Raw genomic sequence first — 16,665 nt, forward strand, 5'->3', positions numbered from 1 at the left:
AGTAGGCCAGGCTGGGTGAAGATGGCAGATTTCCTTCCCTAAAGGATATTGGTGAATCAGGTGAGTTTGTATGTCAATGGTTTCATTGTCATCATCAGACTTTTAATTCCACATTTTTACTGAATTCAAAGTTCACCATCTGCTGTGAAGGGATTCGAACCTGGGACCTCAGAACACCACCCTGGGTCTATGAATTACTAGCCCAGAGACAATACCACTACGCCACTGCCTCTCCTGCTGACGGAAGCACTTCCAGAAAGTCGGATTGAAATTGATGGAGGCATTTTGGGAATGGCCCAATGTCCTTTTGACAAATAAACCTGATTAGGCCGCTGAGATAAAAGTCCCAGATAGTTTCACAGTTGCCTTGCCAATTCTGCTCATTGTTCTGTGAAAGCTGGAGTTACGATCATCGTTTATTGGTATCCTGATAGCTTATCCCTTGTTTGGTCAGTCTTGATTCCTGTCAAAAACATAGGGATACGGTGGTGTAATGGTCATTGGACTGATAATCCAAAAGGACCAGGGTAAAGTTCCTGCGTTTGGGATTCAAATCCCACCACTGCCATTGATAGAATTTAAATTTCATTGATTAGCAAATCTGGAATGGATAGCAAGTCTCATGGTGGCCGTGAAACCATCACTCATTGTAATAAAAATCCATCTGGCTCACTCATGTCCCTTTAGGGAAGGAAATCTGCCACCCTTTCCCAGTCTGGTCTACATGAGCACTGAATACAAGAGTTGGGATGCCTTGTTGAAGTTGTACAAGACAAAATAAGGCCACACTTGGAATACTGTGTGCAATTCTGGTCACCCTATTCTCGAAAGAATATGATTGAACTCGAAAGAGTACAGAAAAGATTTACGAGGATGCTACTAGGACTTGACGTTTGAGTTATAAGGAGAGGCTGGATAGACTGGGAATTTTTTCTCTGGAGTGTAGAAGGCTGATGGGTGATCTTATAGAGGTCTATAAAATAGTGAGGGGCACAGATCAGCGAGATAGTCAATATCTTTTCCCAAGGGTAGGGGAGTCTAAAACCAGAGGGCATAGGTTTAAGGTGAGGGGGGAGAGATACAAAAGAGTCCAGAGGGGCAATTTTTTCACACAGAGGATGGTGAGTGTCTGGAACAAGCTGCCAGAGGTAGTAATAAAAACGGTACAATTTTGTTTTTTGAAAAAGCATTTAGATACTTACATGGCTAAGATGGGTATAGAGTGATATGGGCCAAATGCAGGCAATTGGGATGAGCTTAGGGGTTTAAAAAGAAAGGACGGCATGGACAAGGTGGGCCGAAGGGCCTGTTTCCATGCTATAAACCTCTCTGATTCTATGTGACTCCAGGGCCAGAGCAATGTGGTTGATTCTTAACTGCCCTCTGAAATGGTCAAGTGAGACGCTCAGTTCAAGGGCAATTCGGGATGGACGACAAACACTGGTCCAGCCAGCAACACCCACATCCCAGGAAATAAATTTCAAAATCAATTGGAACGATCCAGCGACCGTGCGAACTCAGAGCGGCAATCAGTGAATCAACCCAGACTCCAATTAACAATTGTAAATGGATCAGGTTGTCATGGGGAAAGGTTTGGTGTTTTGTTCTCAAGTGCATCTGCCAATGACCAACATCATTCGTGGATGATAGCCACTGACTGAATGTGGGATCCAAGAATCCGGGAATGGGATGTGGTGACCGGCTTGGCAGAGGGATACCCTCCCCAATGAAACCACTGTGGGAGTTGAAGGTAAGGTACTGGATAGCAAGGTGAAGTATCCATCCTCGCCTCCTGAATCACTCAATTTTAACATGGCAGCACTTGTAAAGTCTGCATTTGATTCAATTTGATTTGATTTATTATTGTCACATGTATCAACATAGTGAAAAGTATTGTTTCTGGTGCGCTATACAGACAAAACATGCTGTTCACAGAGAAGGAAAGGAGAGAGTGCAGAATGTAGTGTTACAGTCATAACTAGGGTGTAGAGAAAGATCAACTTAATGTGAGGTAAGTCCATTCAAAAGTCTGACAGCAGCAGGGAAGAAGCTGTTGAGTCGGTTGGTATGTGACCTCAGACTTTTGTATCTTTTTCCTGAAGGAAGAAGGTGGAAGAGAGAATATCCGGGGTGTGTGGGGTCCTTAATTATGCTGGCTGCTTTGACCGTAGCAGTAGGAAGTGCAGACAGAGTCAATGGATGGGAGGCTGGTTTAATGTCCAGCATTGCTTGTCAACTAATTATTCTCCTCATTACACAATGGGCTGTAGGCTACTGTTCAAGTTTCAAGGGCCTGGTTTGTTTGCAACTGATTCAGATTCACATTGGCTGGGTGCATGGTATAGCAATTGAAAATGAGGAATATTAGCTTCTTAGTTAGTCTGCTTTGTCTGTGCTTTCACAATCACAAACTAATCACTCACTTGTCACTAACTAATCATTAATTTGTCACTAACTAGACATGCTAATTATATATTTCTACAAACTCAGCCACTGAAGAAGCTGCAAATGGTTTTGTGCGAGAGCAAACTCAATTCTGTTGGAAGAGTGAAATGGGAGAAAAGAAAGAATTGTATTTATATAGCGCCTTTCCAACCTTTGGATCGTCCAGCTTGATCACACTTTCCTGTTCTGCTTCCATGTGAACATTAAGGTCACATGTCCAGAACAAAGAACAAAGAAAATTACAGCATTGGAACAGGCCCTTTGGCCCTCCAAGCCTGCACCGACCATGGTGCCCAACTGAACGAAAACCCCCTAACCCTTCCAGGGACCATATCCCTCTGTTCCCATCCTATTCATTTATTTGTCAAGATGCCCCTTAAAACTCACTGTTGTATCTGCATCCACTGCCTGCCCCGACAGCGCGTTCCAGGCACCCACCACTCTAAAAACTCTGCCTCATACATCTCCTTTAAGACTTGCCCCTTGCAGCTTAAACCTGTCTCCTTTATTCTTCCACCCTGGAAAAAAGCTTCCGACTATCCACTCTGTCCATGCCCCTCAATCTTGTAGACTTCTATCAGGTCACCCCTCAACCTCCATCACTCCAGTGAGAACAAACCAAGTTTCTGCAACCTCTCCTCGTAGCTTATGCCCTCCATACCAGGCAACATCCTGGTAAATCTTTTCTGTACCCTCCCCAAAGCCTCCACACCCTTCTGGTAGTGTGGCGACTAGAATTGAACGCTATATTCCAAGTGCGGCCTAACTAAGGTTCTATAAAGCTGCAACGTGACTTGCCAATTCTTAAACTCAATATCCTGGCTGATGAAGGCAAGCATGTCGTATGCTTTCTTGACCACCTTCTCCACCTGCGTTGACACTTTCAGTGACCTGTGTATCTGTACAGCCAGATCCCTCTACCTATCAATACTGGGTTCTGCCATTTACTGTATATTTCCTATCTATATTAGACCTTCCAAAACACATTACCTCACATTTGTCCGGATTAAATTTCATCTGCCTTTTCTTCCCCCCAAGTCTCCAACTGATCGATATCCTGCGGTATCCTCTGACGGTCCTCATTGCTATCTGCAAATCCACCAACCCTTGTGTCGACCGTAAACTTACTAATCAAACTCATTACATTTCCCTTCAACTATTTATATATGTTGAAAATAGTAAAGATCCCAGCACTGATCCCTGAGGAACGCCACTTGTCACAGCCCTCCATTCAGAATCACACCTTTCCACTGCTACCCTCTGTCTTCTCTGACCGAGCCAGGTTTGGATCCACCTTGCCAGCTCACCACTAAACCCATGTGACTTCACCTTCTGTGCCAGTCTATCCTTGTCCAATGGTGGCCTGGTGGCACAGTGGTTAGCACTGCTGCCTCACAGCGTCAGGGATCTGGGTTCAATTCCGGCCTCAGGATCACTGTCTGCGTGGAGTTTACACATTCTCCCTGTGTCTGTGTGGGTTTCCTCCGGGTGCTCTGGTTTCCTCCCACACTCCAAAAGATGCGCGGGTTAGGATGATTGGCCGTGCTAAATCGACCCCAGTGTGAGGGGACTAGCAGGATAACTATGTGGGGTTACAGGAGTAGGGTTGGCTGGGATTGTGGACGGTACAGACTTGACAGGCCGAATGGCCTCTTTCTGCACTGGAGGGGGATTCTGGCAATCTATTCTATGAATGGCTATTTCTGATTTCTTATTTGGAGTCCCGCTGAGCAACAAGTAGCTGACGTATTGGACAGCACCTGTCGAGATTATGGGGTCAATTTCGGGACTAGAACTTCACACAGCAAAGATGACACGAGGACGACCACAGAGACACCGTGAGCGTTGCTATCCACAGCGCAGTGCATCCATAAACTTTGAAAAGTTACCGTGAACACACCGCAGGCAGAACGCGGAGAGTAAGATTGAGAAATGGGCAAACACAGACCCACACAAGAAGGCGCAATCCTATCAGATGTGTCAACCTCAAGATATTTAACAGGAATGTGGGATTTATCAGTCCTGTGGTCATTTAGTAAAATGATAGGAATGGATTTGCAGTCCCAGAAGTGAGCGGGGGAATGTTGAAAAGAAGAAGAAAACTATTTTCTTTCAACTGATAATGTGTTAGATTTTCCCATTGGGCCATTCTGTCTGGCACACAGTGTGGAGAGAATTATTCCATTATTTCAGAGCTCTTTAACCATCCTCGCAGCTGCTCCCCAGGGTAATTACGGCCAATTTAAATCATACTTTTTGTTAATGAAATAAAATATTTATCTCGGCACATTTTATTCACACACGCGAAAAAAAAAACTAAAATTACCCGAGGAACGATGGCAGAGATAGCAGCAACCTGAGGAGTAAGATGATTCTGCTGGCACAAGATGAGAGTTTGAGGGAGTTATTAGAGATAAATTATCATTGCAATGAGTTACAATGATTATTGCAATTCTCAATCTTTACTAGGGCTTAATGTTGCCAATTAATGGGGTAGCACAGTGGTTAGCACTGCTGCCTCATAGCTCCAGGGACCTGGGTTTGATTCCTGGCTTGGATCACTGTCTGTGTGGAGTCTGCACATTCTCCCCATGTCTGTGTGGGTTTCCTCGGGGTGCTCCGGTTTCCTCTCAGTCTGAAAGACGTGCTGGTTCGATGCACTGACCCGAATAGGGGCCAGAATATGGCCAGTAGGAGCATTGCACAGTCCCTTCGTTGCAGTGTTAATGTCAGCCTGATTTGTGACGAATAAATATACTTCAGTGTTTTATGAAACTCATTCTAGGGATGTGGCTGTCACTGGCAAGGTCCACATTTACAGAAGGTGGTGGTGAGCTGCCTTCTTGAACTGTGGCAGTGATTGTGGTGTAGGTATAGCCCCAGTGCTGTTAGGAAGGGAGTTCCAGGATTTGAATCCAGTGACAGTGAAGGAACAGTGATTCAGTTCCAAGTCAGTACAGTGAGTGACTGGAAGGGGAACCGAGGGGTGCTAGGGTTCCCCTGCAATTGCTGCCCTGTTTCTTCTTCACTCCAAGTATTTCTAGGAAAGGTTTCAGGTTGTTGGTCACAGGACGTTAATTCAAAGAGAAACTGCCAAGAAAGCGGAGATTGGCTGTACTCAAAAATCCAAAGAGACAATCAGCTCAGAGAGGGAGAAAAATCTCTCTCAAAAAAAAAATAAGGAACTTCCCCCAACTTGGTGATAAAAACAAAAGATTTAAGTTGGAAAAGGAAAAAGGGCTTCCTTTATAAAGGTTCATCTCATTCTCAGAACGACACTGAAGCATTTTAAATTCAGTGCATTACACTGAACGACAATCCCTGCAAAATGGGCAAGGATTTCTTTTACACAGGAAGATTCCACACACAGTGACCTGCTCGACTGGCTAAGCTCAAGTTCGTGACATTAGTTTCCATAGGAATGTTGACGTGAAGTTGGAAGCTGATTCCCAGGGCGGAGTCGTCAATTACTAGGGGGCACAGGGTAAAGGTGCGAGGGGTAAGGTTTCATGGAGATGTACGAGGCAGATTTTATTTTGCCCAGAGTAGTGGGTGCCTGGAACTCGCTGTCGGGGGAGGTAGTGGAAGCGGATACGGTAGTGACTTTTAAGGGACATCTTGACAAATCCATGAATAGGATGGGAATAGATGGCTGCGGTCCCTGCACGGGTAGGGGGTTTTGGTTCAGTCGGGCAGCAGGGTTGATGCAGGCTTGGAGGGCCGAAGGGCCTGTTCCTGTGCTGTAGTTTTATTTGTTCTTTGTTTTTTTGCATGCCGGAGGAACATAGGAACAGGAGGATGCCATTCAGTCCCTCACTCCTGTTGCCCATTCATTGTTGATCCATGACCTAACTCTAAATGCAAGGTGATGCATTTTGGTAGATTTAACTGACTAAGTCCTGCCCTGGCTCATGGGAGGGCACTGGGGAGAGTTACAGAACAAAGAGATCTCGGGGTACATGTTCATAGCTCCTTGAAAGTGGAGTCACAGGTGGACAGAGTGGTGAAGAAGGCATTCAGCATGCTTGGTTTCATTGGTCAGAACGTTGAATACGGGAGTTGGGACGTCTTGTTGAAGTTGTACAAGACATTGGTGAGGCCATACTTGGAATACTGTGTACAGTTCTGATCACCCTATTATAGAAAGGATATTATTAAACTAGAAAGAGTGCAGAAAAGATTTACTAGGATGTTAGCGGGACTTGATGGATTGAGTTGAGTTATCAGTAGAGGTTGGACAGACTGGGACTTTTTTCTCTGCAGCGTAGGAGGCTTCGGGGTGAACTTTGAGGTCTCTAAAATAATGAGGGGCACAGATCAGCTAGATAGTCAATATCTTTTCCCAAAGGTAGAGGAACCTAAAACTAGAGGGCATAGGTTTAAGGTGAGAGGGGAGAGATACAAAAGGGTCCAGAGGGGCAATTTTTTCACCAAGAGGGCAGTGAGTGTCTGGAACAAGCTGCCAGGGTAGTAGTAGAGGCAGGTACAATTTTGTCTTTTACAAAGTGTTCAGACAGTTACATGGGTAAGATGGGTACAGAGGGATATGGGCCAAACGTGGGCAATTGGGACTAGCTTAGGAGTTAAAAAACGTGTGGCATGGACAAGTTGGGCCAAAGGGCCTGTTTCCATGTTGTAAACCTCTGACTGTATGGCTACGACTCTAACTCGAAAGACAAAGGCAGCAGACACAAGGGGAGCATCACTGACTGCAGGTTCTTCTCCAAGGCACTCACCATCCTGACTTGAAAATACATCACTGTTCCTGGGTCAAAATCCTGGAACTGCCTCCCCAACATCACCGTGGGTGCACCTACACCACATGGTTTGCAGCGGTTCGACTGCCCACCAGCTTCACAAGGGGCAATCAAGGATGGGCAAGAAATGCTCACCTGGCCAGTGACATCCGCATCCTGAGACAGAATGAAAATAATTCCAGGAAATGCACACCTACTCTCAGACACAACATGGGCCAACTGGCAATGAGGGATCTCTACCCCTATCGCAATACACGGCTTTCTGTGCACTGAAACACCGACCACTCAAATCCAATCAAAATCTGACTGAGATGCATTTCATCGGATAACAGAACTGGGAAACAATCATCTCATTCCGGAAGACAAGGCATTGCGAAAGGTCAGAGGAACACAATTGCATTCCATTGCCGATGGGTATACAATTGGTGGGGGGTGATTTTATTTTCAGGTATATACCAGGAGCATGCAACAACAAATCGACAGAGACGGGCCCCCATAGGGCTGTGTCAATATTGTGTCTGCAAAATGCGTGCAAAGCCAGTCGGAGCCAGTCTTGGCTGCTCCGTGTCCGGAAAGCTTGGTCTAATTCCGCTACAATATTTCCTATTCCAGAAATATGCATCAACTGTGTCGAGGGACTGATTTAATTCGATTTGCTTATCAGAGGTTCTGTACTGGATCCTGTCCAGGACACAAGTGATATCCATCCTCCCGGCTTCAAGTGGCCATTAATATTTGTGACTTTTGTTTCGTGTCTATCGTACTGCTTGCAGAAAGGATGTGATTTTCAAGGAGAAGGGTGTAAGGCAAGATCACGTTCTGTAAACGATTGAGCAGAAACTGAAAATACAGCACCTTTCTTCATTCATCATCAATGTGTGTTTGTGTGAAGGGGGACTTCTCACTGTAACGCTACAGAACAGGATGGTTAAGCTGTCAGAACTTCCAGACTGGGAGATCTGAGAACACTTCCACACACCTGGGTGATATATTGCAATATAAAATGCACTGACAGGGCCTGTGGCAGACTCCCAGCTGACATCCTGTGCTATTAACACACACTCCCCAGGAGATTACCACACTCCCACAGACTTTGACACGCTTCCAGAGAGACTGACACACTCTCAAGGGGATGGGAATATGGACCAAAAGGAATTGTTTGTGAATTACATGTTCGGCTGTTGACGAGCCTTCCTGCTCTGGACCGGATGTGGGGCAGAGTTGGGAAAATGCCGGGTTCCACAGCCATTCCTGCTCCATTAAATACCCTTGGCTGCTCAGGCTAACACATTCCATTCTGACCACTGGCGGGGTTTCCCCCCTTTCCAGAGGCTGCCTGATCTGCTGGCCATTTCCAGCATGATGTGGAGACGCTGGTGTTGTACTGGGGTAAACAGAGTCAGAAGTTTCACAACACCAAGTTAAAAGTGGACTTTAATCGTTGAGGGACTGCATTTCCAGTATGCCAGGTGTGCAGTCTCTAACCTTCCATAAGACATAGGAGCAGAATTAGGCCACTCGGCCCATGCAATCATGGCTGTCATTTCTTTCAACCTCATTCTCCTGCCTTTTCTGCATAACCGCTGATCCCCTTATTAATCAAGAACCTATCTCTGTCTTAAAAGACACTCAACACTCAATGACCTGGCCTCCACAGCCTTCCCCGGCAAAGAGTTCCACAGATTCACCACTCTGGCTGAAGAAATTCCTTCTCAAATCTGTTTTAAAGGATCGTCCCTTTAGCCTGAGGTTGTGCCCTCTGATTCTAGTTTTTCCTACTAGTGGAAACATCCTCTCCACATCCACTCTATCCAGGTCTCACAGTATCCTGTAAGTTTCAGCAAAATCCTCCCCTCATTCTACTGAGCTCCGACGAGTAAAGACCCAAAGTCCTCAACTGCTCTTCATTCCAGGGATTATTCTTGTGAACCTCCTCTGGACCCTTTCCAAGGAAAACACATCCTTCCTTAGATACGGGGCCCAAAACTGCTCACAATATTCCAAATGGGGTCTGACCAGAGCCTTATCCAGCCTCAAATATATTCCTGCTCTTGTATTCTAACCCTCTTGACATGAATGCTAACGTTGCATTTGCCTTCCTAACTGCTGACTGAACCTGCACATTAACCTTAAGAGAATCTTGACCCATGACTCCCAAGTCCCTTTGTGTTTCTGATTTCCCAAGTATTTTCCCATTTAGGAAACAGTCCATGCCTCCATTCCTCCTTCCAAAGTGCATAACCTCACACTTTTCCGCATTGTATTCCAGGTCATCGCCCTGGTTTTGTGGAGGGGTACAGACAGATCCCACTGCCATTAATTGCCAAGCCGGCAGTTTGTTGCTTCTGCTTCATTCCGGAATCATGGCCATTTCCCAGAACAGTCCTGTTTTCAATCCCAGTAAAATCAACCTGAGTCGCTTCCAATTACTTCCTGTCTTCAGCGACCAGACGCAGCAGGAACATTGTGTGGATGTAAACAAGTTCAACAAAGAGTAGCCAAACAAGATTTGCCTTAACGAGATTCAGATCCAGAATACTTAATGTCTTTGCCACATAATACTTAGCAATTACCAGGGGAAAAGAACGCCATTAGCAGACCATGGCCAGTCTGATGAGAGGATCAAGTGCATCAATACCTGATAACAGGCCCAGTGACCGTGACATCTGTGCTATCAGTGTCCCCAGTGGACTTCTGATTGTCGGTCAGTGTCCTGGCAGGCTGCCGTGCAGAGAGCTGGAGAAAGAACATCAACAAGTATCCATTTCTTCTGTCTCCCGCTGCTAAAGCAATGGAAACTGGTGAGAAAGGTCCATGGAATCTCAGGCCCTCACCATCTTGTGATTCCCGCAGATTGCCAAAGATAAGGATGTCTGTTGGATACAAGCTGGTTGTTCAAGCCAAGAGGTAGAGGTTTTCTTCCTCGAGAGAGCTGATTGACCCTTGGAATCTCCCCCTACCCCTAAACAAACCAATGCCCCAGCTATTCCCGCATGTGCTCATCGTTTACTTGTCTACACCGACAGTATAATTAATATGCAAAGAATGCCTCAACGCTGGTGAAATGTCACACACATACAATGCACGGACCACTCTTCTCCAATAAACACATCCTGCCTTTGACAGTATTGGCATCCCTCAGTCCCCAGTGGCACCATTAAGAACACCTTTATCTCTCGTCCATGACATCTTTGTCAATCTCTTCTTCACTCCAATCTCTCCCTGACCTTCCATTCTGCCCTACTGCCTTCTCCCTCTCTAATTAATCACATTTCTATCCCACTTCAGGAAGGGTCTTATGGATTTGAAAGACTAATGGTGTTTGTTTCTCTCTCCACAGATGCTGCCAGATCTGCTGAGATTATTCAGCATTTTCTGTTTTTATGACTGTAAGTCTTTATCAACTCCCAGGAACTGTGTCCATGCTTGAGTCTACAGGCCACTGTGTCCAACATCACTAGGTGTGGATCATTTGGTTTTGATTTGATTTATTACTATCACCTCTATTAACATACAGTGTAAAGTATTGTTTCTTGCGAGCTATACAGATAAAAGCATACCATTCAGAGAGAAGGAAAGGAGAGTGTGTAGAATGTAGTGTTACAGTCATAGCTAGGATGTAGATGATGATCAACTTAATGTGAGGCAGATCCATTCAAAAGTCTGACAACAGCAGGGAAGCAGCTGTTGGTTGGTACATGACCTCAGCCTTGTGTACCTTTTCCTGACAGAAGATGGAAGAGAGAATGTCTGGAGTGCGTCGGGTCCTTGATAGTGCTGGCTGCTTTGCCCAGGCAGTGGGAAGTGTAGACAGAGTCAATGGATGGGAAGCTGGTTTGCATGATGGACTCTTACACTGCTGTGGGGGTTGCACTGCACTCAGTCCCACATTAACCCTATCTGTGTCAGTAACGATCACACTGTCACGCTTGGTAATTGGGGTAACCAAGTGAGACAATGAGAATCTGCTGCACACATTGAGTGGGAGAAATCGGAACACTCTTCCATGGCCTGATACACCAGGAAGAGTCTCTTTGATCTTCAGAGGGAACCTGATCCTCAGAGGCACCAGTAAATTGTATGAGGTAAAGGGTCTCATGTATATCCTGTCCTTCATTGCGGCTGCCAATTTACACACAAATGATACCAGGAATTGATGGTTTGAGTTATAAGGAGAGGCTGGATAGACTAGGACATTATTCCTCTGGTGTGTAAGAGGCTGAGGGATGATCTTATAGAGGTCTATAAAATACTGAGGGGCATAGATCAGTTAGATAGTCAATATCTTTTCCCAAAAGTGGGCAGTCTAAAACGAGAGGGGAAAGATACAAAAGAGTTCAGAGGGGCAATTTTTTCTCAGAGGGTGGTGAGTGTCTGGAACAAGCTGCCAGAGGTAGTTGAGGTGGGTATAATTTTGTCTTTTAAAAAGCGTTTTGACAGTTACATGGACAAGATGGGTATGGAGGGCTATGGCCCAAATCTGGGCAATTGGGATGAGCTTAGGGGTTCAAAACAAAACGGCAGTATGGACAAGTTGGGCTGAAGGGCCTGTTTCCATGCTATAAACCTCTCTGCCTCCAAATGTGGTGAAGAGGATTTCTATATGAGAGAGTTCATTTTTTAATGTAATACTTGAACAAAGACCGAAATAAGTGACTCAGGATTGAGCTTCAAAGATCTGAGAGGGTGGAAGGGATTACCTCATTCACAAGTCAAGCACTGAAGTACAGTTCTGTGTTTGTAATCTTCTTTATAATTGTCTCAACTGTAAACAAATCTCACCATGGCTTTTTGCCTGAATGATGACAGTGGCTGTGTGAGATTGACTCACTGATGAAGCAGAAAGGGTTCCCCGCTGTGTGGACCACCGCAGTGATGGTCGTGGGTTTCAGCAGGTACAACATGCAGATCAACTGGTGGAAACTTGTCGAAACATACATGAGTTTACAGAGTTGGGAGGGAAGCCAAATGGGACAGTTGGCAACAAGGAAGAGTTTGAAGGAGTTATGGTACAAACAGGAATGCTTGCTCCTCCAGCAACACGGTAAATTCAAAGCAGAATCTTCATCTTTTCCCCATCAGTCCATTGCCTGAGCAATAAGGTTTCCTATTACCAAACCGCTGGTGTATAAACTGTCAGGATCAATGCAACTCCCGGAGAACTTTACGTACAGGATAGAAGAGGGGATTTGTTTAGCGTGTGGAAGATTTAGTTGCCGGGGTTAAATTCAGGTCTTCAGTCTCTCTGCAAAACCACATCCTGTAGTTCTGGCCGAACCATATGGTTTATATCAACGTGCGGATGGTAAACTTGTTTGCATCTCCAAAGACACGACTCTGACATTCAGAGTTGGCACTGGCTGCATAGGTTTTCATTCAGTTGATTCAATTAGGTGGGATAATTAATGCAATATATAAGCACGCAGCTAACCCCACTCCGATGCACACAGATCGACCATCTGCCTGATATTAACTCGATGCTCCTGATTAAAAAAGATTCAGTCGGAGCTGGCACGGGATGTTTCAGAAGGTGAATGTCAGCTTGCTTTGCCATGTAGGGAGTTCACAGTGCGTTGGTGTGGGGTTTGAGCAGAGCCTGCCAAGGACCTGTGCCACTTGTGGCCAGGGGGAGGGTGGGGGAGGTGGTGAAACAAGGAATGGGTGGGGAGGGGGTCAGGGAGGGAGCTTGTCCCATGAATAGCTGCAGATAATGTTGGAAATCTCTCAACTGAAAGCAGGAAAGGCTGGGAAGATACATCAGGGTCTGCAGAGAGAGAGAGAGAGAGCTCATGATTGAACTAGACTGAAAGATTTGTATTTCAGGAGTAACCTCTTGTGCAGACTTCAAAAGGAGGACCCCAGAGCCTCTTGGCTCTGACAAAGGGTCACCCAGATTCGAAACACAGAACATTACAGCACAGTACAGGCCCTTCAGCCCGCAAACTCGTGCTGGCCTGTGAAACCAATCTAAAGCCCATCTAACCTACACTATTCCAATATCATCGAGATGTTTATTCAATGACCATATAAGTGCCCTCAATATTGCCCAATCCACTACTGTTGTAGGCAGGGCATTCCACGCCCTTACTACCCTCTGAGTAAAGAACCGACCTCTGACATCTGTCCTATAATTATCACCCCTCAATTTAAAGCAATGTCCCCTCGTGGTAGTCATTTCCATCCAAGAAAAAAGGCTCTCACTGTCCACCCTATCTAATCTTCTGATCATCCTTCATGCCTCTATTAAGTCACCTCTTAACCTTCTTGTAACGAAAACAGCCTCAAGTCCCTCAACCTTTCCTCATAAGACCTTCCCACCGTACCAGGCAACATCCTAGTCAATCTCCTCTGCACCCTTTCCAATGCTTCCATATCCTTCCTATTAATGCAGTGACCAGAACTGTACGCAATACTCCAAGTGTGGCCACACCAGAGTTTTGTACAGGCTCTATTCTCTCTCCACAGATGCTGTCAGACCTGCTGAGATTTTCCAGCATTTGTGTTTTAATTTCTGCCTTGACTTGTTAAACTTGTTTAACTTGGTAAAAGGAGTCAAGGGGCAGTTTTGGAGTCTTGCTGTAGTTACACAGGGCCTTGGTGAGGCCCCACCTAGAATACTGTATTTTTCATCTCCTTCCCTGGGGAAGGATGTTGTTGCTATGGAGGGAGTGCCGCCAAGGTTTAGCAGACCCATTCCTGCGATGGTGGGACTGATGGTCTGAGGAGAGATTGAGTTGGTTAGGATTATATTCACTCAATCTCAGAGGAATGGTTGGGGGTGGGGTGCAGATTGCAAAAAAAAGCAGTCAAATTCTAACATGACCAAACAAGGTAGATACAGGGAAGATGTACCTGATTGGGGGGGGGGGGGGGAAAAGAGAGAGAGAGAGAGAGATGTCCAGTAGCAGTGGTCAGAGCCTAAAGGATACAGGATGAGCCTTTCGCACTGAGATGAGGAGGAATTTCTTTGCTCAGTGGTGGTAAACATGTTCAATTTGTGACCACAGAAGGCCAAAGCAGTCTGTTTTCAAGGAGTTAGAAATAGCTCTTGGGCAAAAAAGGGGATCTAAGGGTATGTGGGTGGTGGTGTTGGGCAATTGAGTTATTTAGCCATGATCATCCTGAACGGGGGAAAGAGCAGAGATTGTAGGCCCCTCTCTCTCCAGAGAGGAATATTCAGCAGTTGACAGACATCATAAGACAAAGAACAGTGTTCATTCCTCTCCACAATGCCCCTGTCATGCTTCACTTGACCATAAAAACTGCAAGATCAAATTACTCACTGCTCACAGTAGATTAATCAGACAGAAAGCAACCCTTACTGCAGAAATCTCCTTTCCATTCAAAGAAAACTTGATGCCTCCTCCTCATTGATTTTTCCTTCAGCCCGAATCACTTGGCCAACAGAATCAGAAACCACAAGACAAGAACTTTGACTCCCATTGATTAATGAGTAAAAATCCAGGCCTACCCATCTGCAAACCGGGGAGGCTCGGCCTGGGTTTTCCTGCTTCCTGAGGATTGGAATTCAGTCATGTGGCTGGCTAGGCCTCTCTGTTGGAGCCCAGATAGTGAGACACAGCATGGTGAAGATTGAGGGAGCTCAGGAAGTAATTTAGGGTGTACAGGGGTGACAGAACCATTTCCAAATGGACCAAACAAGTCCGACAACAACCTGAAAGCTTCCATGGTCCATTCCTCAGGTTGTGGACATGCTGGCGTTGGACTGGGGCAAAGAGTAAGAAGTCTCAAAACACAAGGTTAAAGTCCAACAGGTTTATTTGGTAGCAAACACCACAAGCTTTTGGGGCTCTGCCCCTTTGTCAGGGGCTCCCCACTCACCTGACGAAGGGACACACAGCCCCAAAAGCGAGTACTGTTCCTCAGATGCCAGCCCACGCACTAAGTAGCTCATTGGATTCCATTTTGAGAGGCGGATTCTCAATCCTGCATCAGTGCACCCTCCGAGTCACCTAAAATATCGGCCGTTCCTTCACTGTCCTACTCCCTACCCAACAGCACCGTGGGTGGACCTACACCACATGGACTGCAGCCGTTCAAGGCAGCAGCTGACCACGATCTTCTGAAGGGCAATGAGAGATGGGTAACAGATGCTGGACGGCCAGCAACGCCCATGTCCCAATAAAAGCAATTTTTAAAAATTCATCCAGAGAGAATTTCTCATTCCCCACGCTGCCAGGAACCCTTGTATCTCTGCATCATGGTGTGCAAGTTGGGATCAACGCAGGTTTGTGGTCATTGTCCCTTTTTAGGGGTAGCACAGCAGAAGAGAGTCAGCTGGCTTGAGGGACCAATAGGGACTGAGAGTGAGTGATCACCCCAGTGTGGGGGGGGGGGGTCGCTCTCTCTTTGGCAGAAGACAGTCCGAAGACATGCAGTGGACATGTTGAAGTGGGGCAGCTGAGGGAACTGCCGGCCTCTGTGCAGTTTTACCTTGTTAATAAATACCCTTTGAGTACCTGACCAAGTGTTGTTGCACTGGTGAAGTGCTCAGTGACAGTGGGAAGCCTTGTCTGCCAGTCTCTCAAATCTGCATCTGTCTTACATACAAAGATAGCAATTCGGAGCAGGCGGCGGCAAATTTAACCCTTTACACCTGCTCCACCATTCAATCTCTCCCTGGTCTCAAACCCATCTGTTCCCCAGATATCCTCTCATACCATCTTTTTATTGGTAATGTATTCATCTCCTTCTTGAAACCATTCAATGAGTCAGACTGCACCGCACTCTGGGGCAGCAAGTTCCACAAGTCCACCATCCTCTGCGAGAAATAGTTCCTCCCCACCTCAGTTTTAAATCTACAGCCTCTCACCCTATCTCTGTGGCCTCTTGATCGAGGTTGCCCCTTAAGAGGAAAACATTTGGTCTATGTTTACCATATCAATCCCTTTTCGGATTGTTATAGAATCCCTGCAGTGCAGAAGGAGACTGTTCAGCCCCATCTCACCGAGGCTCGATTCCGATAAATCCACACATTTACCCTGCTGATCCTTCTAACCTGTGCATCCCGGGACACTAAGGAGCAATTTGGCAATGGCCAGTACACGTAACCCACATTTCTTTGGAGCGTGGGAGGAAACCAGAGCACCTGGAGGAAATCCACGCAGACAATATGCAAACTCCACACAGACAATGACCCAAACCAGGGACCTAGGTTCAATTCCCGGCTTGGCCTGTGTGGAGTGTGCATGTCCTCCCCCTGTCTTTGGGGGTTTCCTCCAACAGTCTGAAAGATATTCTGGACAGGTGGATCGGCCATGCTAAATTCTTCCTCAGTGCACCTGAACAAGTGACGGAGTGCAGCAACTGGGGGATTTTAACACTGCAATGAAGTGATTGTGAATGTTAATGACAATAAACAAACCAACTTTAAATTTTAACTTTGCTCAGATCCCCGATCCTTCTAAACTCCAGCGAGTACAAATCCAAACTGTTTAATCTC

This window comes from Carcharhinus amblyrhynchos, chromosome 34, assembly GCF_965287045.1.
Source record: "Carcharhinus amblyrhynchos chromosome 34, sCarAmb.v2.hapA, whole genome shotgun sequence".
NCBI classification, from domain to species: Eukaryota; Metazoa; Chordata; class Chondrichthyes; order Carcharhiniformes; family Carcharhinidae; genus Carcharhinus; species Carcharhinus amblyrhynchos.